General features: G+C 35.5%; 1 pseudogene across 1 annotated transcript; it reads left to right on the top strand.

The window, feature by feature from the left end:
* Positions 1-496: 496 nt before the first annotated feature.
* On the top strand, positions 497-3150 carry LOC18448306 (psbP domain-containing protein 4, chloroplastic-like; annotated as a pseudogene). The gene is made up of 5 exons (XR_016043531.1): positions 497-523; positions 607-713; positions 837-945; positions 2351-2577; positions 2818-3150. The product of XR_016043531.1 is annotated as a psbP domain-containing protein 4, chloroplastic-like (transcript).
* The last annotated feature ends 23480 nt before the right edge of the window (positions 3151-26630 follow it).

The raw sequence follows: 26630 nt of genomic DNA, 5'->3' as shown, positions 1-26630 counted from the left end.
AGAACTGACTTGCGGGGTCCAATACCTTAACACAAAAACCTGAAGGCCCAACAGGGCAACTCGACCCGACTGCCACTACTACAACTGAGAGAGCACAAAATTAACACTCAACCTGTCTATCATCACAGTCGCCCAACAATGCTTTTCATCTCCACCACTTATTTATTGCCATGTAAATTTTTGTTAATGAGAAATTCCAGAAAAGTTTGGATTTTGGAAACACACTTTTGGAGAACCACAATTCTTAGCTTTTGAGAATTGTTGGTCTCGGATGTCCTCTAATCCATTTCCATGACTGGTTGCAAGCTGCAAATCTATTAGAAGATTATATGTCTATTGAAGTTGCGTATCATCAATTCATCACATAGATAAGAATACTCTGCTTCTCTATCGTTCATGTATTGTTTGACTGCAATCTTTGTATGAGTTCTACTCTGTTATGTCACCATTGCGTTAAATGCAAGTACAATAGGAAGAATGATGCTTAAATGTTCGCATGACTGTTTCTAGCACTATTTCTGCAGTATTTGCTCTTTTTCTTTGGTGGTGGTACTTGTATCACCTTAGTATCTCTCTCTATATCTTCATAAGTTGAAATCTGATCAGACAGGTTGGAGGACTTATCGCAGACCAGATGCGAAGTCTGGGGGTATTGAGTTGGGTGGAGTCCCATTATTCCTTACACTTTTGCAGTACCCCAGGATTGGGAAGAGGTAAATACTCTGTAGTGTGCATGTGTGTGTGTCAATATGATTCTTTAATTATTCAATGGAAAATGATATGTTCTGTGTTAATATGATTCTTTAAGTATTCAATGGAATATGATATGTTTTTAGGTTCCTGTCTCAATTGCGGATCTTGGGGGTACAGAGATTGATTTGAGATTTGCAAGCACTAAGGAAGGGCGTTAAACTGTTGTTGTTGCACCTGTACTCAGATTTGCAGGTACTACTATGCTTTTCATTTCATTTGGATTTTTCACATCATTTAGTGATAGAATGATTTTCCCGTGTAGGATATTTTCCGTTATGTGAGTCTTCAATTAGTCTGATATGATCTTACTGACCAGTTGCGTGGGCTGGTTTGGAACCAGTAGTGGAAATTCGGAAATGTTAATGGAAATAGTTTAGGGTCATTGTAGTGAGGAATTATGGACAGCTCCAATACTGCGCAATCTCCAAAGAGGGTTCACTGCTTCTCTTTCAATTGAAATTGTATCTGTTCACATCCTGAAGAAGAATACATTTAGTGTGTTAATGCATCGGAACCTGATCGCAATGTCTTGAGCTTCTTGGCTCTACTACTCGATCGAAAGCTTTGAAATTTTGAATTCATAGAGACTGTTCAATATCGATATGATACTTTTTTCATCTGGATTGTGACATGATATTAGAGAGTTCCTTTTAATTATGTCTACAGATAATTTTAGTCTAGTATATTTCGTTCATTCCTTTATTGTACCCGATGATTTATTATGGTTTCCCTGTGATTTTGCGCCATATTTGTATGTGTAAACATGCCTCATCAAAACAAATGAAAAGGCCTCCTAAGGCATTTTTTTTTTTCACTTTGCGATAATTACTCTTTCATGGTGTCAATGGTAATAAAGGTACATCTCGAAGATAAAACTTGTCTTTACCTACATATATTAAGAAGTTCCCTAAGCCATACAAGCTCACATAGTATTGCTTCCACCTCCCTGCGCTTGGTCTCATCCTTGGTTTCATGACTACATTTTTCCTCTCGGTATCCAATTTACAAAGTAGGGCACAAAATGGGACCCAAATACCAGGCTTGGGCCTAGGCAACAAGAGGGCCGGCCCGACCTAGACAGAACCTGGGCCAGGGCCTCTTCAGCAGTCCGGGCTTGCGCTCAGCACTGCCTTGGCCTGTTGCCAGCCCTATTTAGACCTGAATGATCATTAAAAAGAAGTTTATAAGTTTGTTGATGCTCCACTAGAATTGTGTCTATTCATCAAACTTTAAATTATCTTACTTGGAACAGGTGTGAGATTAATTTACTTCTACTTGGTTGTTCTTTTTTATTTCAATACCTTTTATGGAGAGAGAACTTACTTTCAAGAAGCACTTCTAAGTTAAAAATAGATCACCTTGAAATTTACGATACTTAGTAATCTGCAAAAACTAAAACCATGAGGTGTTTAATCTTATGTTCACTAGAGGCCCTCTAATTATAGCTCTCTTCCTCAAGATGATACTCTGATACGTGGTTAAAGCTTTTACAATGACATTCGTCTTAATCCAGATTTCCAACTTTTGAGTGGAAACCCACTTTGAAAATTGTGAAAATCTTTCACTTAAGGATGTGCTCACAAGAAACATGTTGTAGATTTTGGGGAGAATGCAAAAATCGAAGATATTGGACCACCTGATAAAGTAATTGCAGCATTCGGGCCCGAGGTTATAGGCGAAATGTCGAGAGTAACGTATTGAGCATGGAAGTTTCAGAACATTCGGGGAGGAACTACTACCAGTATGAACTCGAGCCACCCCATGCTTTAATAACTGCAACTGCAGCAGGCAATAGACTCTACCTCTTCAATATAATCGGAAGTGGTAAGTAACAAAATCCTTCATTTGTCAAACATGAATAAATTCTAGTTTTAAGGTTCCCTTTTTTTCTTTTTTGGGTTCTCATTTCCTGTTCTATGTTTTCTATAGTAATCTCATGAGATTAGATTTACTTTAATTTTGTTCTAACATTTTGGTGCAACTTAACATATAACGTTTTTGTGGTTTTGTGATTTTACTTATTAGAGAAGGTTTGCATATCTGAAAGATAAATTCTGATCCTAGGTCTTCAATGGAAAAGGCATTACAAGGACCTGAAGCGAATTGCTGATTCTTTTCGTGTGGTCTAATATTGTGCACACAAAGGTAAATACAAAGATAAGGGCCAAATTCAAGATCAAAGGAAATTACTTGGTCCTTTACGGGTGCAGCATGCTTTTAGTGTAGAGTGATGTATCAGCAATATGAATGTCCTCTTGTTGGGGATGGTGCATGCACAATGTGTCAAATAGTGAGCAGTTTTGAGTCGTTCACCGATTATATAGTGAAAAGGAGATGTATTATTGTCTACCAACTTTCTCATTAATTAATATTATTAATTCAAAATATTGGAACCAATTGGCATTATGCCCTTCTCTGGTGATTCTTAGACTTTTTGAAGATTGGGTGGTCACAAGGTAAATCAAAATATAAGAACCTATCATATCATAAAAGTTTTGGATGAATTTTATGCGCAATTGAAGTGCAATCTATTGTTACTTATCTATCTAATATATATGAAGCAAGAAGGTTTCCTCTCTATTCTTGCCGTACATGACCTTTATTTTTGCTCTCCTATATTTTCTTTTCTTATTTCTTTCTTTCTTTTTTTTTTTTTTTTGTCTTTCCTTCATTGGAAAAGTATTTTTTGGTGTCATGACTTTTTTTTAGAGTCATGAATTTAAAAAATTGAACCTCAAATTTCACCAAAAACTACAGTTCAAGCACTGAAAGATTAGCAAATAGATCATCTCGATCTTGATAATCATAGATCTAATTAAAAAAATGGATTCCAAAGCCTAAAAAGGGACCATCTTACACCACATTTTTAAGGCTCTCATTCAAATGTTCACAGATCAGTCATATTTGCACCATTTTTGGAGTTTCCAATTCTACAGTTGCAGGACAGAAATAGAATTCAAGGCCATCACAAGGGATTATGGCACAAGAATTGTGTTTTCTGGAGAGAGCAGGGGGGTTTCGTAAAGTGGACCCTATGAAAATTGCACCTTCTTTTGATAGCTTGTTCTCTACAATAAATTGTGCCCCTGTTAAATGTGTGTAAAGTTCATATAAATGGCTAATCATTATATGTACACTAACTGCATTCTAATTTCTTGGCATTTTGTCAGTCTTTATTTTGCAAATAAGAAACTTAAAGGATAAGATTGCCTTTGTACAAAATTGTTGCATTTTTTATCAACTAGAATATTGAATGATAAACCGATCAGCCTTCACATATTTCAAATGCCTAGGGTAAAAATAGCATCGCCATATTTGCTTCAGTACCATGCTTCACATATTTAGAATATTGAACAATAAACGATCAGCCCTCACATATTTCGAATGTCTAAGGTGAAAATAGCCAGGCATCTCTGGTGCAATAGAAAATCCAGGCTAGTTTTCATGAGTAGCACCTTTTTTTTTTTTTTAGAGAAGATAACTTGTATTAAGAGTAAGGAATGATTATACAAAAAGGACATTCAGGATGTAAGAGCCTAAGTCCATGTGCCTTGTGTGCCTTGCTGATGCTGAATAAATATGGATCGTGGAAGATGTGTATGAATAACTATCTCAATAATAAAGTCACAATCAAATATCATTTCCCTGTCCCTTGCTTGGCCACACACTAGACATGATTACAGGAGCTCGCATGTTCTCAAATATTTACCTAGGAAGCAGATATCAAGTTCAAATTCAGCATGGAGATGAGCACAAGACGATTTTTAAATCAATGGCCTCTATGAGTGGATCGTCATGCTGTTTGGCCTATCTAATGTGCCCACAACTTTATGCAGATGATGGCTCAGGTGCTACAACCTTTCACTAGCATTTTGTATTGGTTTATTTTGGAGATATGTTGGAATGAGATATAATTATAATAGGAAAAACATCGAGAGCAATTTCAACAAATTATAAGAGTTTTATGCCAAGAGAAACTCTACATAAATTTAAAGTAAATGTAGCTTCATGTGATATTTTTTTGTTTTTGAGAATGTGAGATCATGTGATATGTTGTTTCTGCAAATGAGATTAAAGTGGATCAGGAGAAGGTGAACACAATTGTAGATTGACTGACACCTAAGACCTTGATTAAGATGTGAAGTTCCATAGTTTGGCCACCTCCCATTGATCTATTATGAATTTTATCACTATCATGGCTCCTATAACCAAGAGCCTAAAGAGTGATCATTCTATGTAGACTGAGGCAGCAGAGAAATCATTCTAAGATGTAAAGAGTGAATCACCCAGGCCCTAGTTCTATGACTTCTAGACTTTGATAAAGTCTTTGAGGTTGAGTGTGAAGCGTCCCATATGGGCGTTAGAGCAATCCTAAGTCAAAGAGGATACCCATCAGCATTCTTCTGTGGTGAGTAGTTTGCCACTATCAAGCACTTGAGGCGCTACTTGGTACTATGAAAGTTCATTCTAGGTTTGGGCCATGAGGCATCGCAGGGCCTTAGTTCTCAGAAATAACTGAATTCTCGACATACTAAGCGCATATCTAGAAGAATACAACATTCCTTCTCAAGCACAAGTCAGGGCTCCACTATAAGGTGGCAAAGCTCTTTGTCTACAGGTGACACTAGTGACCATGTAGACTACAGAGTTTACTAGATTTACTGTGATGAAGGACATGCATAGGTGGTGGGCTTGTTAATGAGTCTCAATGTACACTGAGTTTGTATTTCATGATGGTTGCTCAATCTATGGGAGTCACCCATGCATTTTATATTGTTGATTGGGAGAGAAAATTATCAAAGGGTTCCATAGGGTACTTTGGCCTTAAGAATATGTATTACTGGCTATGTGTCACGCCCCAAGAATTTACCATATTGATATTCCTGAGATGTGACAGTCAAAACATATAAACATCTCATTGATAGGACAAATTTACAGTGGCGAATTCTTACAAAGTAGCAAAAGAAAGTTTAAGCACAACTACAGTATCTTCCAAAGTTGATCCTGACGAGCACTCAAAATGAAACCGCAGTTATCCTGAAAAAAATGTTTACCATAATTTGATGAGTTTGGCTACTCAGTAAGTGATCATCATAATCCTAAAAATAATCATGATTGAAAGATATCAATATTTTCAAAAAGGAGATCTATTAAAAGAAATACATTAACAGTTTCACTTTAAAAGAAAATACATAATTAAGTATAATTCGAATAATTGAAATGCATATAACATTTTAACGGCAATGAATAATTCAAAGGATTTCACAAATTAACCTACTGGCGTCCCAAGTAGGTCACCTATATACCCCATCAGCGTCCTGATGAGTCCACTTAATCCCTATCGGCATCCCAGATACGTCCACTTAATCCCTGCAGATCCGCTTATACCTCTCCGGCGTACCGGATGAGTCCACTTAATCCCTATCGACGTCCCAGATAGGTCCACTTATATCTCACCGACGAGACGGATGAGTCCACTTGCATACGTAAAGTATTTCTAAATCTCTTTAAACATTGGAAAACAGCAATATCATGTATTCAACATATCACTGAAATTATTTCACTGAAACCATTAATAATAAACACTTTCAATAATATTTCTAAAATAACCAGTCAAATATTTTGGGCTCAAATGAAGAAAGGTAGCAGTTCGTAAAGACATTCTAACATAATTGCCAATCTAATATGGATAGAAAAACTCGTATAGAAATTCACGAATACAGAATTATCACAATTTATGGGATGTCAATTCGCAAATGAACATTTCACAAACAATGCTATAAGCAAATGCAAAAATATCAATTTTCAAATAATAAGGCAGTCATTTGCGCATGAAATTTACAATGTCTAAATATTCAAATACAGTAGAAAGAAATCTCACAATTTTACTAAAAGCAGAAATATCATATTTATTTTTAATAATTTTACAGTATATAAAATTTTCTAACAATGGACAAGAAAAATAAATAAATTTGTTTCTAAGAATTTACAGCATTTAAAATATTTTACAATAGATAAAATGTCACTATTTTTACTAAAAAGATTATTCTTCGAAATAATGAGGTAGCTTGCACATAAAACTTATCGCGCCTAAAATTCATGATAATAAGCAGAAGTAATTATTTCATTTTATTTTTAAAAAGAATGGATTATTTTTCGAGAGAATGAAGCCACTTACCTAAAATATTTGAGAGGGAGCTTCCGATAAAAATTCAGTTAGAGAGAGAAAGAGCTCACTGCGTTTCGACTAGAGAGAGAGATCTCAAAATTTTCTAGGGTGGGAGTCATCACCTCTCCTATTTAAATTCTTAAAACACCTTATTATATTATTTTATTAAGTTACACCTCATACATGAGGCGTAATAATTATATTACTCCTAAACTGTTAAAACCCCACGTCAACTAAAGGACGCGGTAAAGGTAAGGAAAAGCATAAACCAAAGGCTTTTGAAAATAGTGATAGTCCCTAAGGACCATCATGCTCATGTGGACCATCTCTTATTAAAAGCTTCTTTTCTCTCTTCCATTTTTTTTTTTTTTTTTTTTTTTTTTTTTTTTTTTTGAAATTTTAGGATTATTACATTCTTCCCCTCTTGAAGAAATTTAGTCCTCTAAATTTGTGTACCTGATTACTGAAAAAGATAGGGATATTTTTCTTTGATATCGTCTTCTCGCTCCCAAGTCGACTCCTCTCTTAAATAGTACTGCCATAATATACGGACCAAAGGAATTTCCTTTTTGCGCAACACTTGTACCCTTCTATCCAGTATCAAAATTGGCTGCTCAATGAAGGATAGGTCATTCCTGATCAGTAAAGGTTCATATTTCAAATGGTCCGATGTAACATGGGCTCAACTTTTCTTTCTTGCCAAATCTCATAATGCCTTTTATTGGTGAGATTTTTAAGAAAACTCGATCACCTTCCTCAAATTTAAGATCTCTCCTTCGGTTATTGACATAACTCTTTTGTCGACTCTGAACTGTCTTGAGCCTTTCTCGAATTAATGTTATCTTATCTGTGGTTACCTAGACAATTTCTAGCCACAAAAGCTTTCTTTCACCAACCTCGTCCCAATAGATGGGTGACCTGCATTTCCTTCCATACCGGGCTTCATATGCTGCTATCTGGATACTGGCTTGGAAGCTATTATTATAAGTAAACTCAATCAGGGGTAAATGGTCATCCCAGCTTCCTGTAAAGTCAATGATACAGGCCCGCAGCATATCTTTCAAAGTTTGGATGGTCCTCTCCGATTGTCCATCAGTTTGCGGATGAAAGACAGTGCTAAAGGTGAGTCTTGTCCCCATGGTTGACTGTAGCCTAGCCCAAAATTTAGAAGTAAACCGAGTATCCCTGTCCGATACAATATTGAGCGGAACTCTATGCAACCGCACTATTTCCTTAATGTATAACTGGGTCAGTCGATCCAAAGTGTATGTCGTACGAATTGACAGAAAATGGGCAGCTTTGGTCAACCGGTCTACAATGACCCAAATGCTATCATATCCTGAATTTGTTCTAGGCAAGCTAGAGACAAAATCCATAAAGATGTGCTCCCACTTCCACTCTGGTACGGGTAAAGGCTGTAACAACCAAGCGGGCCTTTGATGCTCAGCTTTCACTTGCTTGCATGTTAGGCACTCAGACACAAATAGTGCTACCTCTTTTTTCATATTATTCCACCAAAAGGTTTTCTTCAGGTTCTGATACATTTTAATACTTCCCGGATGTATAGTATAACGAGAGTGATGTGCTTCTTCCAATATAGCTTTCTTCACACTCTTATTATTCGGAACACAAATCCGACCTTTGAATCTTTGCAAATCCTCACTACATAAAGAGAATTCGTCTCTTTTTTCCAGCTTCACCTCTTCTACAATTGTTATAAGCTGAGGGTCTTTCTTTTGTGCCGATCGAATCTGTTGGATTAATTGGGGTTCTGCCTTAATGTTGGCAATCATACTTACCACACTATTAATGGACGGAGCAGAATGCCAATTTACTATTTCATCTAATAATCTCATTTCTTAGATCATTAGATGAGCTAAGACTCCCGTAGATTTTCTACTTAGAGCGTCGGCCACAACATTAGCTTTTCCTGAATGATAATGGATTGTACAATCATAATCTTTTAAGAAATCCATCCTTCTTATCTGCTGCATAATTAAATCCTTCTGAGAGAAGAGGTATTTCAAGCTCTTATGATCTGTGTATATTTTGAATTGCTCATCATATAGATAATGCCTCCACATTTTCAAAGTGAATACTATTGCAGCCAGTTCCAAGTCATGAATTGGATATTTTTTCTCATATTCTTTCAACTGTCTGGATGCATATGCCACTACTTTCCCATATTGCATTAATACACAGCCCAAGCCTTTATGTGAAGCATCACTATAAATCACAAATCCCCCACTCTCCTCATTAATAGTTAAATAGGTGCTGAAGTTAATCGGACGTTTAGTTCTTGAAAACTCTTCTCACATTCACTTGTCTACTTAAATTTGACATTTTTCAATGTCAATCGAGTCAATGGGGTTGCGATTCGAGAAAATCCTTCTACAAATTTTTCTATAATATCTTGTCAATCTCATAAAACTTCGAACTTCAGTCACATTACTTGCTTGTTTCCAATTAACTACGGCTTCAACCTTTGAAGGATTAACTGATAGACCTTCCTTTGATATGACATGTCCTAAAAATGTCACTTGTTCAAGCCAAAATTCACATTTACTAAGTTTGGCATACAATTTCTTTTCTCTTAATATTTGCAATACCATTCTTACATGCTGTTCATGTTCCGTCTGATTCTTGGAATAAATTAAAATATCATCGATGAATACTATAATAAATTTATCCAAAAAATGCTTAAAGACCCGATTCATCAAATCCATAAATGCAGTCGGTGCATTGGTTAATCCAAAAGGCATAACTAAAAATTCATAATGGCCATACCTTATTCTGAAAGCCGTCTTGGGAACATTTTTACTTTTAATCTTAAGCTGATGGTATCCAGATCTAAGATCAATTTTTTAAAACACTTGTGATCCTTGTAATTGATCAAATAAATCATCAATTCTAGGTAATGGATACTTATTTTTTATTGTCATTTGGTTCAACTGTCTATAATCGATACACAATCTCATGGTCTCATCTTTCTTTTTAACAAACAATACCGGAGCACCCCCAAGGTGACACACTGGGCCTGATAAAACCTTTATCTAATAATTCTTCCAATTGTTGTTTAAGTTCCTTAAGTTCTGCAGGTGCCATTCTGTAAGGTGCCTTAGAAATTGGGGCTACCTTTGACAATAATTCAATAGAGAATTCAATTTTCCTGTCAGGCGGTAATCCTGGCAATTCTTTAGGAAAAACATCAGGAAATTCTCGAATAACTGGAGTGGTATCCAAATTTATTTCTTCCTTCCTATCTTCTTTGATATAGGCAAGAAGCCTTGACACCCTTTTCGAAGGAAGTGATTAGCTCAAATACAGGAGATTAAATATAATGGGGAGTCTTTTTTGATACCATTGAAGTAAAATACTGGTTGATTCGGAATACTAAAGTTAACCATTTTCTTGTAACAATCAATACTTGCATGGTATGCAGAAAGCCAATCTATGCTTAAGATTACATCAAAATCTTGAATTTCTAGGAGTATTAAATCAACCAACAGTTCATTTTCTTCTATCTTTATTACACAAGATTTGTACACTATATTGGTGTCACTTGAATTTTCCATCGGTGTGGCTACCTTTAGAATGTATTCTAATTGTTCTGGTTCTACCTTTAAGTGGCATGCAAAGTGTGGTGACACAAATGAATGAGTAGATCCAGGATCAATCAAAACACGAGCTACTTTTTAGAAGATAATAATAGTACCTTAGATCACTGATTTTGAGGCCTGAGCGTCTTGCTGGGTGATGGCAAATATTCTTCCCTTCATCTGAGGCTTATGAGCTCTCTCTCCCTGCTTTAGAAGCTGTTGCATCTGTAAGCTAGGACATTCTCGATTATGGTGCCCCAATTTTCCACATTTAAAACAGGCTCTAGTATTCCAATAACAAGGGCTCGATCCATGGTTTTTCCCATACTTTTTACATAGTTCTAATAGGCTTTGAAGTGGCAAAAGCCTTGGCTTCTTATTTGTCCTTTCAAACTGATGTCGATTAGATGGTGTGGGTCTAACCTGACTTTTCTGATTTTTTGTCTTTTGGTAATCTTCAATATCTTTTTCGACAATTAGGGCTCGATCCACTATTTCAGCATAAGTTCTCAATTTTAAAACTAATTTTCTGTTTTAGCTGGTCTGAGACCCCTTTCAAATTTCTTCACCATTCTTGCCACATTGTTAATCATAAATGCCTCTATAAATACTTCCCAAGTCAAGGGTTTATTTTCTTTGACCAATACTCCTTTTGCCATTCGCCACCAATGTTGTGCCTCACCTTCTAACATAAAAACTGCCAAGGCCACCTTCCTATCATCAGGACATTCCATTACCTTGAATATTTTCTCCAATTGCATAATCCATCCCTCGGCTTCCAGTGGGTTTACAGCACCCTTAAAAGAAGGTGGGTTCAATTTCTTAAATTGTTCGATATCACTCTCACCATTTCCCGTAACTGACTACCTGGGTGGATTGTTCTTTTCCATCTGATGTTGTATTAGAGCAACCATATTTTCCCAGGCTTTGTGAATTCCTTCCATATTAGCTTCAGCTATTCTGGATCTTAACTTCGTCCCAGTCTGTACAAGCAATAAATATGATTTTAAGTACATTCTTTTTAAATTTCCTATGAATCTTAAACCTCTTGCTCTGATACCATATTTGTCACGCCCCAAGAATTTACAATACTGATATTCCTGAGACGTGACAGTCAAAACATATATACATCTCATTGATAAGATAAATTTACAGTGGTGAATTCTAACAAAGTAACAAAAGAAAGTTTAAGCACAACAACAGTATCTTCCAAAGTTGATCCTAACGAGCACTCAAAATGAAACCGCAGTAATCCTGAAAAAAATGTTTACCATAATTTGATGAGTTTGGCTACTCAGTAAGTGATCATCATAATCCTAAAAATAGTCATGATTGAAAGATATCAATATTTTTAAAAAGGAGATCTATTAACAAAAATGCATTAACAGTATTACTTTAAAAAAAAATTGCATAATTAAGTATAATTCGAATATATGAAATACGTATAACATTTTAACAACAATGCATAATTCAAAAGATTTCATAAATTACCCTACTGGCGTCGCAAGTAGGTCACCTATATACCCCATCAGCGTCCTGATGGGTCCACTTAATCCCTATCGGTGTCTCAAATAGGTCCACTTAATCCCTGCTGGTCCACTTATGCCTCACCGGCGTACCGGATGAGTCCACTTAATCCCTACCGGCGTCTCGGATAGGTCCACTTATACCTCACTGACGAACCGGATGAGTCCACTTGCATCCTTAAAGTATTTCTAAATCTCTTTAAATATTCGAAAGCAGCAATATCATGTACTCAACATGTCACTGAAATTATTAATATGAATTTCACTGAAACCATTAATAACAATCACTTTCAATAACATTTCTAAAATAACCAGTCAAATATTTTGGGCTCAAATGAAGAAAGGTAGCAGTTCGTAAAGACAATCTAGCATAATTGCCAATCTAATATGGATAGTTAAACTCTTATAGAAATTCATGAATACAAAATTATCACAATTTATGGGATGTCAATTCGCAAATGAACATTTCACAAACAATGCTATAATCAAATGCAAAAATATCAGTTTTCAAATAATAAGGTAGTCATTTTCTCATGAAATTTACAATGTCTAAATATTCAAAAACAGTAGAAAGAAATCTCACAATTTTACTAAAAGCAGAATTATCACATTTATTTTTAATAATTTTACAGTATCTAAAATTTTCTAACAATGGACAAGAAAAATAAATAAATTTGTTTCTAAGAATTTAAAGCATTTAAAATATTTTACAATAGATAAAATGTCACCATTTTTACTAAAAATATTATTCTTCGAAATAATGAGGTCACTTGCGCATAAAATTTATCGCGCCTAAAATTCATGATAATAAGCAGAAGTAATTATTTCATTTTATTTTTAAAAAGAATGGATTATTTTTCGAGACAATGAGGCTACTTACCTAAAATATTTGAGAGTGAGCTTCCGATAAAAATTCAGCTAGAGAGATAAAGAGCTCACTGCGTTTCGACTAGAGAAAGAGAGATCTCAAAATTTTCTAGCGTGAGAGTCCTCACCTCTCCTATTTAAATTCTTAAAATACCTTATTATATTATTTTATTAAATTACACCTCACACATGAAATGTAACAATTATATTACCCCTGAAATGCTAAAACCCCACGTCAACTAAAGTACCGTGGTAAAGGTAAAGGTAAGGAAAAGCTTAAACCAAAAGCTTTTGAATATAGTGATAGTCTTTAAGGACCATCATGCTCATGTGGACTATCTCTTATTAAAAAAAAATTTCTCTCTTTTTCTTTTCTTTTCTTTTTTTTTTTTTTTTTTTTTTTTTAATTTTAGGATTATTACACCATGGCTCTCAATCGAAACGTTCAGCTAGGAGTGCCAATTGGACATGCACATAATACCAGACTATACACACTCCTACGAATTCCTACTTCACCAGAGCAACACTTGATAATGGATTTTGTTTTGGATCACTCCTACGAATTCCTACTTCACCAGGGCAACACTTGAAAATGGATTTCCTACGGAGAACTCAATGAGATAATGCTTTTCTCTGTCTTGCGAAGAAGTTTTCTAAACTGCCAAATTCTATTGCATGCAGTGAGACACCAGATGCCTTCCGTATTGCCAATATTCTTCAAGGGCTGGCATGAACTTCCAACGGCTATTGTATCTAGTCATGTTCCTAATCACTTTTGGCATAAACCATGGAGGAAAATGGGCACTGCTTTGCATTAGTGCCTAAACCCGCACCACCAAAAAAGTAACTCATTGAAGTTAATGTGTACTTTGTACCTGGTGGGTGGTCAGTTGATCATGGGATCATATACCACCACAAGTGGGATTCATATATATAACAACTCAATCAAACGAACCACCAGGACTGTAGTTTTTTCAGTTTATTTGAGATTGGTGAAAATGGAATCGTATACTACCACTAATGAATTTGAAACTGGTCGCTTATTTAAGGCGGAAAAGCTCCCAAGGTCTGGAACTGGCAACCTTCCCCTAATGGATGGATTAAATTGAATTTTCATGGCAGCTCAAAAGGCAATCTTAGTCCCGTTGGGATGGGATGGAAGGGCTTATAAGGGATGATTGTGGTAACACAACTCTCCCTTTTCTGGGCCTTACAGTATCTGCAGAGCGAATAAAGCCTAGCTGTTAAACTTTAAACAAGGAATTATGTGTTATCTCCATTACATGACAGAAGGAGACTGTAAAGATGTAATGAATTAGTGTACAAAGGCTCACAAGGTCCCATGGGCTTGGGAGGCAATTTTAAATGAAATTATTTATAGCCTGGATTATGAAGAATGATGTTTTACAATATAAACAAAGAAAGAAATCAACAAGTAAATCAATTGGCTAAATAATTCGCAATGAAATTATTTTATATTTTTGTTTTTTGGAAGGACATACATGGTACTATTTTCCTTCTCTTTTTCTTTTAGGGATGTAAATTTTACTCGTTGTACATCATTTTGATAATAAAATCTTCAGTTAACATTCAAAAACATTGTCATAGAATAGATATTTGATATCTAGAGAGAATATTTCTATCTAGATTTCAGGAATATTATCAAGTTAAAATATTCAATATTGGATGTGGTTTCTATGAGGCTTGGGCTTTATGAAAACAAAGTAAAGCATCAAAAATCTCTACCATGGCTATAAAATCAATTTCCAACACCAATCATGAAATTCGAAGCTCATAAAATAGAACAAATCTTGTGGATCCGTGACTACTCATTTTTAGGGTGAAATGGACGGTCTAGATAATGTGGTATAATATACGCTGTTTTTAGAACTTAAAATCCTAATTCTTTTCACAATCATAAAGGTCAAGCAGAAATAGTATTTTGATGCTAGAACTACAATTTTCAATGAATTCTAAGATGAATTCAATATTTTGTGTAGTTTGTCTAAAGCGGCAATGTACTTGTAGAAGTGAGATTGCAATGTTCTCTAGCAAAATTACCACGTTTTTTGAGGCAACATCAAAGTATGGCACATACTTTTAAAGTGTTTAAACTACACTATCCAATTAAAATAAGGGATTGTATGTAATGAGACCATTTACCTTGAATACAAGGTGATCACAATTCTTTACAACCATTTGATGTGAAATTTGATAGCTTGGAGGAGTCACAAAGTTCGAAAAAATTTATTTCGAAGTCTGAACTTGGTTAATGGAATAATTACAACCTACCAATTTCACATCCAATGGTCAAAATTAAGGTGACCACCTTATATAAAAGGTGAATGGTCTCATTCTATACTTTCCCTTGAAAATAATTATCAAAAAACATCACTGCATTACACCTTATATTACAGTTCTTTTATTTAAATTTTAATAGTGTATCATTTTCTTTATCAAACGTCAATACATCATTGGGTAATAAATTGTTGGATGGATAAGATGTTAAATACTTATTAACATAACTATCAAAAAAAATTCGGTAATTCAGTAGGAAAGAGAGGCCCCTCCTGAATTTTTTCCAAATAGATTAGGAGTTGCTTTTTTAAGGCATTAATGGGTGGTGTTGCGGGTGGTTTTGGTGGTGGGATTGGTGATAAATTTTTAAATTTCCCTTCATCAATTAAAGTCTTGGTTCTCGTTTCTCTTTTCCATGTGTCATTTTGGTCCATGATCTCTGCACCACTTCACCAGGTTGTTGTTCAGTTCTAGTGGATGGCACTGAACATCAGTTCATGGTTTGTTGATATTAATTCAAATTTTTTTTATGAGTAGTGATCCTATGAAACCTTTCCACACCTATGTGTGTAGGACTCCAAAAGATCGCCATTAAATTTGACACAGATCTCTAAAAAAGTTATTACGTGGGTATAGGACTTGACTTATTTAGATTTCTATGTCATATTTAACGATAATCCTTTAAGGTCTTTAACACTTAAATCAGTAGAAGAACGATAAATGAACAATTTATCAAATCCAAAATTATGTGGTTTCACATCTTGTATTGAGAGAGGGGAGAGGCCAAATTGGACATTTCACCTTGTATTTTAGAGAAGGTGTAGTTTATATAAGGTTACAACCTTACTTATAAAAATAATATTGTGGCATTCTACACTATCCATTTTATTAGCACGGTAGATATTTAACACATTGTTTGAGACAATGTCCAAAAAGTGGCATTCACCGATACTCCTTCGGATACCTAGGCTTATGTAGCAATCTGCTCTTTTTTGCCCTTCCTTTCCAGAACTTGGTTCTCACTTAGTATGTGTTTGGACCCTTCAGGGCTTGTATAGAGTGACTTTTTCGGTCACCATCTTTTTGTAGATTTTACTACTAAGTAATGCAATGCAAGAACTTTTCAACGAAAAAAAAAAAAGACAAATGTAAAAAAACGAGAACATTTTTTAAGATAAAACAAAATTTGCATCATTTAAATAAAATGGCGTGTGGTTTCCATACGATTGCAACCATAAACTATCCCACTACAGTGCATCTTCAAATTTTGTCATAATATTTAATTTTGATGTAAAATGTTCTTGAGATTATCTCTAAATTTATTTTTATATCTAATTATAAAATTTTAAATTTCAAAAATAATTAAAATCAAGTAAATCTATAAAGATATGAAAATCTTGAAAATGGACGGTGTAGATAATATGTTGTAAGATGCACTATTTCTGAGACTCAAAAGGTTTTTAATTTTCATTGTCATACATCTCAATGTCGAGATGATCAATCACATGGTGTTTCAACATTAAAACAACCTTTTTCGATGGATTTTTAAGGTCCATCCGTAGTTCTACATTATAAGGTTGCAACCTTATATAAACTTTTTCCAATAGTATATAATGTAGACTATTGCAACCTTATTTCTACCACTAAAGTTACAACTTTATATAAGCTTTAACCGCCAAGGAGAGAGGCTACAATTGGACATTTGCCCACTTGTTACAGAGATGGTCTAAAAGAGAGACACTTTTTAAGGTCTCCCAGCGGGTGAGAGCTGAATTTGAAGACTATTCATTTGGTTTGATCAGCTAAACCAAGCCAAGATCAGCTTAAGCCCATTTGATATACTCTCCTATCTAATAAAAAATAAATAAATAAAAAATTAAAGAAACCATCTAAAATAACAATTAATGATTATAGGGTTCTATTGATTCAAATACCAACTCGAATTCTTTTCTAAAAATACACTGAAGTCCCCCTTTCTGGATACAAAACCCTAAACAAACAATTTTATTTTAATAAATTGGCCCCACATAAATGACACAAGCCAATTAACAAGAATACTCATACTTGTTCAAGATTAGAAATCTAGAACATGTTTTTAATAATATCTATTATTCCGATATCATAAACATTAACAACAAGGGTTAGCTCAAGCCAAGGTGGTAAAGGCAAATGGCAAAATGAACCCTCAATTGCTCATGCTTAGGAGCTAGGAACTCGTTTTTTTTATTGGATATTGTTGTTCATGTTTAGGAACTGGGAACTCATTTTTTTAATTGGATATGCTTTTTTCAGGTTCCTAAACCCTAGAATGGAGGGACCCTATAGTTATTTTGCTTGAATTAAGTGGCACGAGGAAAGTAATGGTGCACCCATGCTTATGAACCCATAACTCGCTCACTTTTTTATTGGAAATCCTAGTTCTAGGATCCTAACCTTGAACATAAAAGGATAATAATACCATTTTGTTCCAATTGATGACTGTATCCTATTTAGTCGTATTAGGAGCCTAAAGTTCATCTTCTTTAATGGAAACTCGGGTTCTTAACCATGAAAAAGTAGCTGTATTTATATCATTCGGCTTGAGCCAATTAAGAGCTAAATTAGTGAAGTAACCCCACATTTTTAGGGTTTTGAATCCAAAATCGGTGCAACATAGGCATTTTTAATAAAAATTTTTATTAGGTATGCAATTGAAAGAACCTTATAAAGTAGCCAATCGCATTTGAAGTAGCTTGATTTGACTCATGATCTTTTTGTGGGTTTACTATTTTAGTGACAATTTCCCTAAAATATATGATATACATTAAATTATATTATTCTCAACTCACAAATATATTTAGTTTTATTCTTGCAGTAACAATAATATACTATAAAATTTAAATTGTATATTGACTTATTTAGAGGCTTATGATTGGTTGTTTATGGCTTGACTGAGTTATGTCTAGGTTCTAAATAAAAAAAAATTTCGCAAATTTTCAATGTAGGAACTGCATTTCCTAGTTTATGGCTTGATTGAGTTTTGTTTAGGCTTATGCAGTTCCTTCCAAAGTAAATCTCAAATCCTATAATTTGAAGCTCCAAATAAAATATGCAGAATCAAAGCAAGCCGTCAACAAGAAAGGGCTTCAATCCCAATTTTAGCTTCGCCAAAACCCACTCCTGCAGGACCATTACTATTTACTTGCTCCATTGGGTAAATCTCAAGCTAGACATGTATTTAGGTCCCAAATTTTCGGGTTGTAACCTCTTCAGCATTACCAAATAAAATTTTCAAATCGCATATTCTATCTGCTTGACGAAAATAACATCAATGAACAAGGAACGTCCAATTTTCATAGGGCAATATCTAGGTGTTGAAGAAATCAAAATCCACTTTTTTTGTTTGAAAATAATCATCTAGCTATTATTAGGTAGATCTCAAAAACTCAAGAAAATAAATAAATAAAGGGTGCAGTTGGCATACGGATGCATCCGTAGCTGTAGAGGTAAGGTGCACCTTCAAATTTTATCATGTTTTATAATTTTGATGTAAAATGGTCTTAGGATTATCTCAAAATCTATTTTTATATCTAATTATAAAATTTTAAATTTAAAAAATGGTTAAAATCAAGTAAATCTATAAACATATGAAAATCTTGAAAATGGATGGTGTAGATAATATGTTATAAAATGCACTATTTTTGAGATTTAAAATCTATTTATTTTTCATAGTCATACATCTGGATGTCGAGATGATCAATCAAAGGATTGTTCACCACTAAAACTACCATTTTCGATGAATTTTTGTTGTGCATCCGTAGTTCTACATTATAAGGTTATATAAACCTTTCCATAAATAAATTCAAAACATCCCTTTTAGCCAAGGGAGTTAATGTTTACGGAGTGCTCCCACGGGAGTATGCTATACGCACTCAAATTCTTTTCCCGCGCAAGTTTAAAGTTACGGCCCTTGCGGCCATCCCTAAATTCCTGTGGTCCCGCTCCCTTTCACTGTATGCCTAAGCTGACTTTCTCTGCTAATCCCACAACTCCTACCAGGTTCACGAAAATCTTTCAAAAGTCGTGCTTTAACCTTCTCTCCATTTTCTCTCTCTACATTCCAACGCCTCTCCACCCCCACTCTGCAAACATCCTTTCATGGCTCAGCCTGTGGAAGCCATGATAACCAAAACCCACCTACTTTTTCATGGAGCATAGGCTTACTTCATTGCTTCTCAATTGCAAGAAACCAGCCAATTTAAAGAAAACGCATGCTTTAGTTATCGTCCATGACCACTCGAGCCTCCTTCTCTGGAACGCCATTATCTGAGCTTATACACATAACAAGCTCATCGCTGATGCATTCATGGTGTACTGGCACATGACCCAAGTACCATCTCTGAAACCCAATAGCCTTAGCCTCACATTCCTTCTCAATTCGTGCATTCCTTCTCAATTCTTGCAGAAACCCTAGTTTCCATGGCCATGGCAGAGCCATCCACTCCTGTATCCTCAAAACCCAATTCAAACCCAATCTCTTCACCCTTAATATAATGCTGAACATGTACTTGAAATGCGGTGATATGCGCTCTGCAACCAAAGTCTTTGATGCAATGGCTCATAGAAATACGGTTTCTTGGAACTCCATGATCTCTTCGTAAATCGCGATTGGAGAGGTCGAAAATGTAAGAAAGCTTTTTAATGTCATGCCCATAAACCGATGAGGGTTTATGGGTTAGCTTTTGATGAGGTCGGAGAACATGACCGGATGAGTGAGCCGAGGGACTGTGTGACCCTTGTGTGTGATGGTGGCCCATAGAAACATGGGCCAAAACCTCATCCATGTACCATCATATGGTATGATTATCGATAGATCTTTCGAGAAAGCTAGAAATCCACCTTTTAGGGTGAAGCGTATACATGTGCGAGAGAAACCCCTAAGCGTCATAGAGTTGTGGTCGCCTAAGGTCTTTGTGACATTGACTGGTCTCTAGGGGTGGACTTGAAATCCACAGATTGGGATTGCGATCACTTGGCTCATCGGTTGGACTTTGGTGACCCGCTAATGAGCCCCTGCTTGGACTGTAGGTCATGAGAAACACTAGGTCGGTCTTATAAAGAAAGTGTGGTCTGTAGTCCACAGTTGAAGGTGGAGTGCCCCATGATTGTTGATTCCTAAACCAAATGGATCTTTTTCCCATCAAATTAATTTAATTGTGTTTGTTTTATAATGAAAATTATTTTAAGATTATTATTTGAATTTTTATGAACCCCTATATATTTTATTTATAATTTTTGAATTCATAAAATTAAAAATATTGATTTTACAATTGTTTAAATATTCAAAAAATATTCTAATATCCTTTTATTAATTTTAAATATATAAAAATATCATGGGGGCCCATTGTGCATATGGGCCCGCCATATTTTTAGAAGGTGGGGCCCACGAGTGCCTCCCTTGGGTGGCACGCCCCACCCTTATTCTCTTTCCTATTTTTTGGTGATATGACATGTGGCCATATAGTTGGAAGTTATTGACTAAATATTGACTTGATATATCTTTGAAAGATATTGTGGAAACATTGAGTAGACTGGTACTATTTTATGGTATGCACAATATTTTGATTAGATTTAATTTATTTAATTTCTATTGATGAGAAAATAGTTTAGAAAATGGGGATAATGGTTCATGCACCTTCCATAATGTTGATGGCCCATCTATGAAATGGATGGCTCAGATCTCTCACCCCACAAGGCACCCTTGATGGACGATTTATGTTCAATCTCACAAGAAGAGGCAAGTCAAAGAAAACCCTAAGAAACCCTAATCTTATTCAAAGCCTATAAAAAGGGATTGTGTTTACAAAAAAATCTCTACACCTTATCTTTCTATCTCTCTCTCTCTTAAGAAAGTTTATCTCTCTTATGTTTGATCTCTCTCACATGTGAAAGAACCTAAGGGTTTAGGTTATGGAGTTCTTATCTCCTATCTCTCAAATATGGATTTATGGCTGAGGGTTTTAGGGTTTAGGAAAAAGAGAATCCATTTCTCTCAAACTAAGTTGCTAAGACAATTCAACTAGGGTTTGAGTTTGAGATCAAAGGAGTTCATGTTCTATTGGTGTGGCTTGGTCGAAATTTGCTTTCCCGATTCGAGATTGAAGCTAGACTGGTGATCCCGCGCTATCGGATGGTGGTGACTCGGTGTGGGGTGTAATAAGCCCGGTTGAGGTAATATTTGGCACTCTTCCTTTTGTTTCTTGCAATCTTATCTTTTATTCTCAAGCATAGTGCATAGTTGTTTCAATGGCATCAAGTTGTTAAGATCTTGGTTTTATTGTTATGTTGATTTTATTTTAAAATTTATCTCATTATAATAGAGACCATATGTAAGTGATCTTTTGCCAAAAGAAAGGGATGAAGAAAAAAAAACAAAAAAAAATATGTATTCCCCGATAAAAGATCACATAGGTCTTTCTTTCAGATACAACCTTATGTTATCCAAAAAATTGAAAAGTTTCCAAACAAATTGCAAGATAAATTACAATGCTAAAAGTTCATTGTTGCCTCAACTACGTTTGAGACTTTTTTCCCAAGCTATCTGAGAAAGGGAATAGGCTGGAACCTTGACAGTAGTACCACCGCCCCATGGATGAAGTCTCGAACGCCATTCTCACCAAAAGATAAGTGTCACAAACCCCACTAACTTTACCTCTTCGAGAAAGGGGATGGGATCATGGTGGTAGCTCCCACACACTTAAGTCACCATGATGTAGTTTCTATTCTCATTAACACCTTCAAAATGCTAACTTTTATACTATTTGAAAAACGGGTAGGGGCCTCTCTTCCCCACTGAATTACCCAAAAAAAAAAGGAAAAGAAAGACAATTGTCTGAGAAAACGAACAAAATTAAAAAAGCTATGAAGGAAGATCCATTCTCATGGATTGGAAAAACTACTCAAGAAATAAGATAGCTCAAAGCAGAAGTACAAACTCTACCCCCTTTGGCACTTACATATGGCGGTCCTTATATGCTTTCTAATGACGTCTCAACTAATACCTAGGTAGCGGTTCTGCTAAAAAAGCACAACAAAAATCCTTGTGAATCCCTCTCCCTCTTTCTGAACTTATTCTCAAGCCTCTCATGACCTTGTGAGCCCCTGTCCCTCTTTCTGCTTTTTCTTTTTGGGTGGATGTAATATTAAGAGATGAGTGGATATATTGTATGTTTTTATTTTTAAAGGGCGGTATTCCTTTCAACCTATGGTTTTAGCCCGTTGTTTTGTAAACAACTATGTGATATTTTGAAATATTTTTTGCTTTTCTTTGACTATAAATATATACTCTCTTTCATTAAATGAAGTAGAAGTGAAGTTGTTAGTAGTGTGAAAAAAAAAAAAAGAGTCTAATCGGAGTTTCTTTCCTCTCTCATATTAGTTAATCTCTCTCTCTCTCTCAATCAATTTGTCCGAGAAGCAGCAAAACGGTTTAGACTCTTTTTCCGAAGTTCTAATATTTTTGTTCATGGTGCTTTCGCCCTTCCCCTGTATCGGTTAAGGATTATTTGATCCTTCTCTCTCTTTCTTTTCTTTCTCAAATCACTTTATCTCTTTCTACTTTCTGTCTCTAAACTTAGTTCTCAAGCCTCTCAAAGCGTTATGAACCTCTCTCTGTCTTTCTGAACTTAGTTCTCCCCCTCTATCTTGTGAAGGCATTTGGAAGATAATGCTTTTTTAATTTTGGACTGCTATTAATTTTTGTTCTCATCATACTAACCATAATCGACACAGAACCTATGGATAGCAGTCTTTTGGTGCAACCTTGGTGTTCGCAAGAATATGAATTAAGTAGTTCATCAGATTAAGTCTCTTGATCAAAACATGAGATCAGCTACCAGAATAATAAAATTTTAATACTGGGAATATTCTAACTCTCTTGGGACACTAAGTCTTGGTAGTATATAACTTCTCAATGGTGTCTTTTGCATTCTTCATAAATAACGAGGTAGATGAAACCATACCGGGATACCAATTGAAATCATTAGCCCCAGTAACAAGAAAGCGGGTAAGTACCCCCATGATAACTAAAAAATAAAAATTAAAAATTAAATAAATAAAAAAATCCACAATCATCATCATACTGTTTCGAAGAACAAAAGGTTAATATGCACATCTTGGAAACCAATTCAAATTGGGAGATGAGAGGGCCACTAATATGTCAAATTAGTGAAAATTGTGTGGTTGGGATATCTACTAAAGAAAAAGTAGTGATAACAGAATATTATAGCTTATCCTATTTGTAGATATTCTCTCATAATGGATAGGTTATACTAATAATAGTGAGAAAAAATATAAGGATTTATGGCCTCACTGAAAGTGTAATCTTTAATAGAGCAGAATAGTGGACCAAAATTCGTGTAGCCGACTTCAATTAATTGGAAAAAGATTATGATGATGATGATGACATCCAATAACTTTTGAAAAGCTTGGAACAATCTGAGCAGCTTAATGGGTTTGAATTGGATAATCCTTCCTACCACGCTGGTTTACAAAGCCCATCCTTTGTTATGTACCTCTTTGGTTCCCTCTTCTTCTCCAAATTAGAATATACTTAGTTCTCAAGCCTCTCAAGTCTCTTTTCTTTCTTTTTTTTCTCTTTTTTCAGTTTTTTTTCTCTTTTTTTTTTTTTTTAATGTTGATACAATTTATTTGCTCTTGGAATAGTCTATGATTTCATTGCACTTGGGAAGGGTGACAACAGTCCTGGTGACCACAGGGCTGGAATCCTAAATTTGGCCCAAGGGCTAGGCCTATGGTTGAAATCTAGGGCAAGCTAAGCTAGGCTGGGCCATGGATCATAAGCGCGGCGCAACCAAGTCAAGCCTCGCCCTTGCTATTTTTTTGTTTTTCTCTTTATGAATTTTAAAATCAAAAATATATATAATAGAGAAAAGGGTACAATAGAGATGTTACATTATCTTAAATAAACAAAGAGGAACACCCTTTCTAGCCAAACATCATCTAAATCATTGGCCTCCCTAATAAATATGTTGGAAACTCTTAAATTATTTGGTTTATCCATAATCATATCCACAATTTGCAACCAACGGGCTGTCAGGGCACCGTTATTCCTTCTTACAGCACTTAATAGTGTTTAAAGGAATGGTTTAAAAAACGGATCGGTGACCCGGATCGGGCTTCCAAAAAACCGATCCGGATCGGCGAATCGGCGATCCGGATCGCGAATCGGGTTTCCGGATCGGGAATCGGGTGAATCGGTCAGAATAAAGCTTAAAAAAAATCCGAAAAAATTATTAAAATTCATTATAAATATTGTTTTTTAGGAATTCAATAAGAAATGAGGGTACTTCATTAAGAATTTTCATGTTTTTGAATGAATATGTGAATATTGATATGTTCTTTCCCTGCATGAACCACCATTCAGCATTTAATTTACATCACACAAAAGGATAAACATATAATTATCATGGAATAAGTATATCAACATACATGGACTGCAATAAAGCATAAAATTAGTAACATACGATCTAAAAATAAAATGATAGACGACGTTGTTGTTCTTCTTGGTCACGCTGGTGCCATTGATTGAATTCGTTTGACAATTCCTTGATTCGATCTAAAAACGAATCATCGATATTAGCGGGCGTCTGACTATTCCCAAATCCCTGAGTGTTAGTGTTTTGTTGTGTTCCCAATCCAAAATCCCCAAAGCTTGTCTATCCTTCATGCTCACCTGCACTGTCGTGCTCATCCCTACACTGTTGCTGTTGGGACTCGATATGTGAATAATATGGCTGGGATAGGGTGGCCTCAGAATCATGATCTCTCTTATTTTCTCTTTGACCCCCTTCCCACTCTCCCTCATTAGGTGCAATATCACTGACATATTGTGGATACATTGGCTGGCTGCTTCCTCTTTCATGCTGCTCATCACTTTCTTCAATATCTTCATCACCGATAGCCTCAAGGAACGCTCTCTTGTGTAACACTGGCTCCTCCTCTTCTACTACCCATTGGTCTGCTGTGTCTGTGACAAATATTGTGTCTAAGTCTATCGGCCCATAGTCTTCAAGCTTCCTTCTTATTTGTCGCTCTCTGATGTTTAAATTATAATGAACGTAGACTAGTTTATGAAGCTTCTCAGAAACGAGTCGATTCCTCCTAGTAGTGTACAACCATTGGAACGTGCTCCAGTTGCGCTCACAGCCAGTAGCAGAACATGTCTAGGAGAGCACCTTGATTGCTATCATCTTTAAGTGAGGTGCATCAGTACCATATATCTCCCATCATTCAGCTGGATTAAAATGTAAAAAGCATTGTAAGGGCAAGAACAATTCATAAGATTAAATATATGAATGAACAAAATATTAGCGAGGGGATAACCTGGATCCATCATAGTTAGAGAATTTCTAGCAAGTCTAGTTCCGAAGGATCCTATAGCATCCCTATACATAGCAAGCTAAAATAAATATATTACGTTTTAGTGCATTATTCCTCACAAATATAACAACTCAATGAAGTTCTTACCCCAAACATTAAATAATACCTCTTGTATTGCTGCTACTTGGTTTCGATGGCTTCTCTCCAACCTTGCAATAATGTATCTGACCCCTTCCATAATCTTGTGGGGTTGTTCAGGTGTCAAATAGAAAAAATTTGGGTTGAAGTAGTAACCTAAAAAATATATAGGTAGAAAAATGTCATTTACAATTTCATAAAAAAATGATTTAAACTGAAACATTGTAATGATATAAATATATATTTACCAGCATAATGAATTGGACGTCCAAATTTTGTGTTCCACCTCTTTTCTATGATCTCGATCACTTTGCTAGCAAAATTACACTTCTCCCCAATAGCTGATTTCGCCCTCTCAATACCTTCATAGAGGATACCCATGGTAGCTTTCTTGTCAGCATCCATCATTCTTAACACCGTGACCAAAGGGGCAGTGGCCTCTACAACACTGGAACATCGAGACCAGAACAGCCTATTTGAGATTATGTTGTCCACTTTTATACCGATACTGGACTTCGAGAGGCGGTCATTTAACCACTCTTCACAAGTAAACAATCTCTTTAATGCACCTTCAGATTCTCGAATGGAGTCCACAGCTAAGTAATCAGTCGCAAAGCGGGTTATGGCCGGCTTGATTATCTCTTTTTTCTTAGAGTGTTCTCTAAACAGAAATAAAATTTTAGAGTGGTTGTATATAAATCTCGACACCAACCTTGCTTCATCTAGAGTCTCCTTCACAATTTTGATCTCACCGATCTCCTCTAACATAAGATCGATGCTGTGTGCAGCACACGGGGTCCATACTAGATGCTTCCTCTTATCCATCAACTTGATGCCCGCAGAAACACATGCACGCGCATTGTCCGTAATAAACTGGACTACATGCTTATCTCCCACCTC

The sequence above is a fragment of the Amborella trichopoda genome, chromosome 11 (assembly GCF_054954075.1).
Source record: "Amborella trichopoda isolate Santa Cruz 75 chromosome 11, AtrichopodaSantaCruz75HAP2 v2.0, whole genome shotgun sequence".
In the NCBI taxonomy this organism is placed as follows: domain Eukaryota; kingdom Viridiplantae; phylum Streptophyta; class Magnoliopsida; order Amborellales; family Amborellaceae; genus Amborella; species Amborella trichopoda.
Note: the sequence above shows the minus strand (reverse complement) of the source record. Positions and strands in the feature narration are given on the sequence as shown.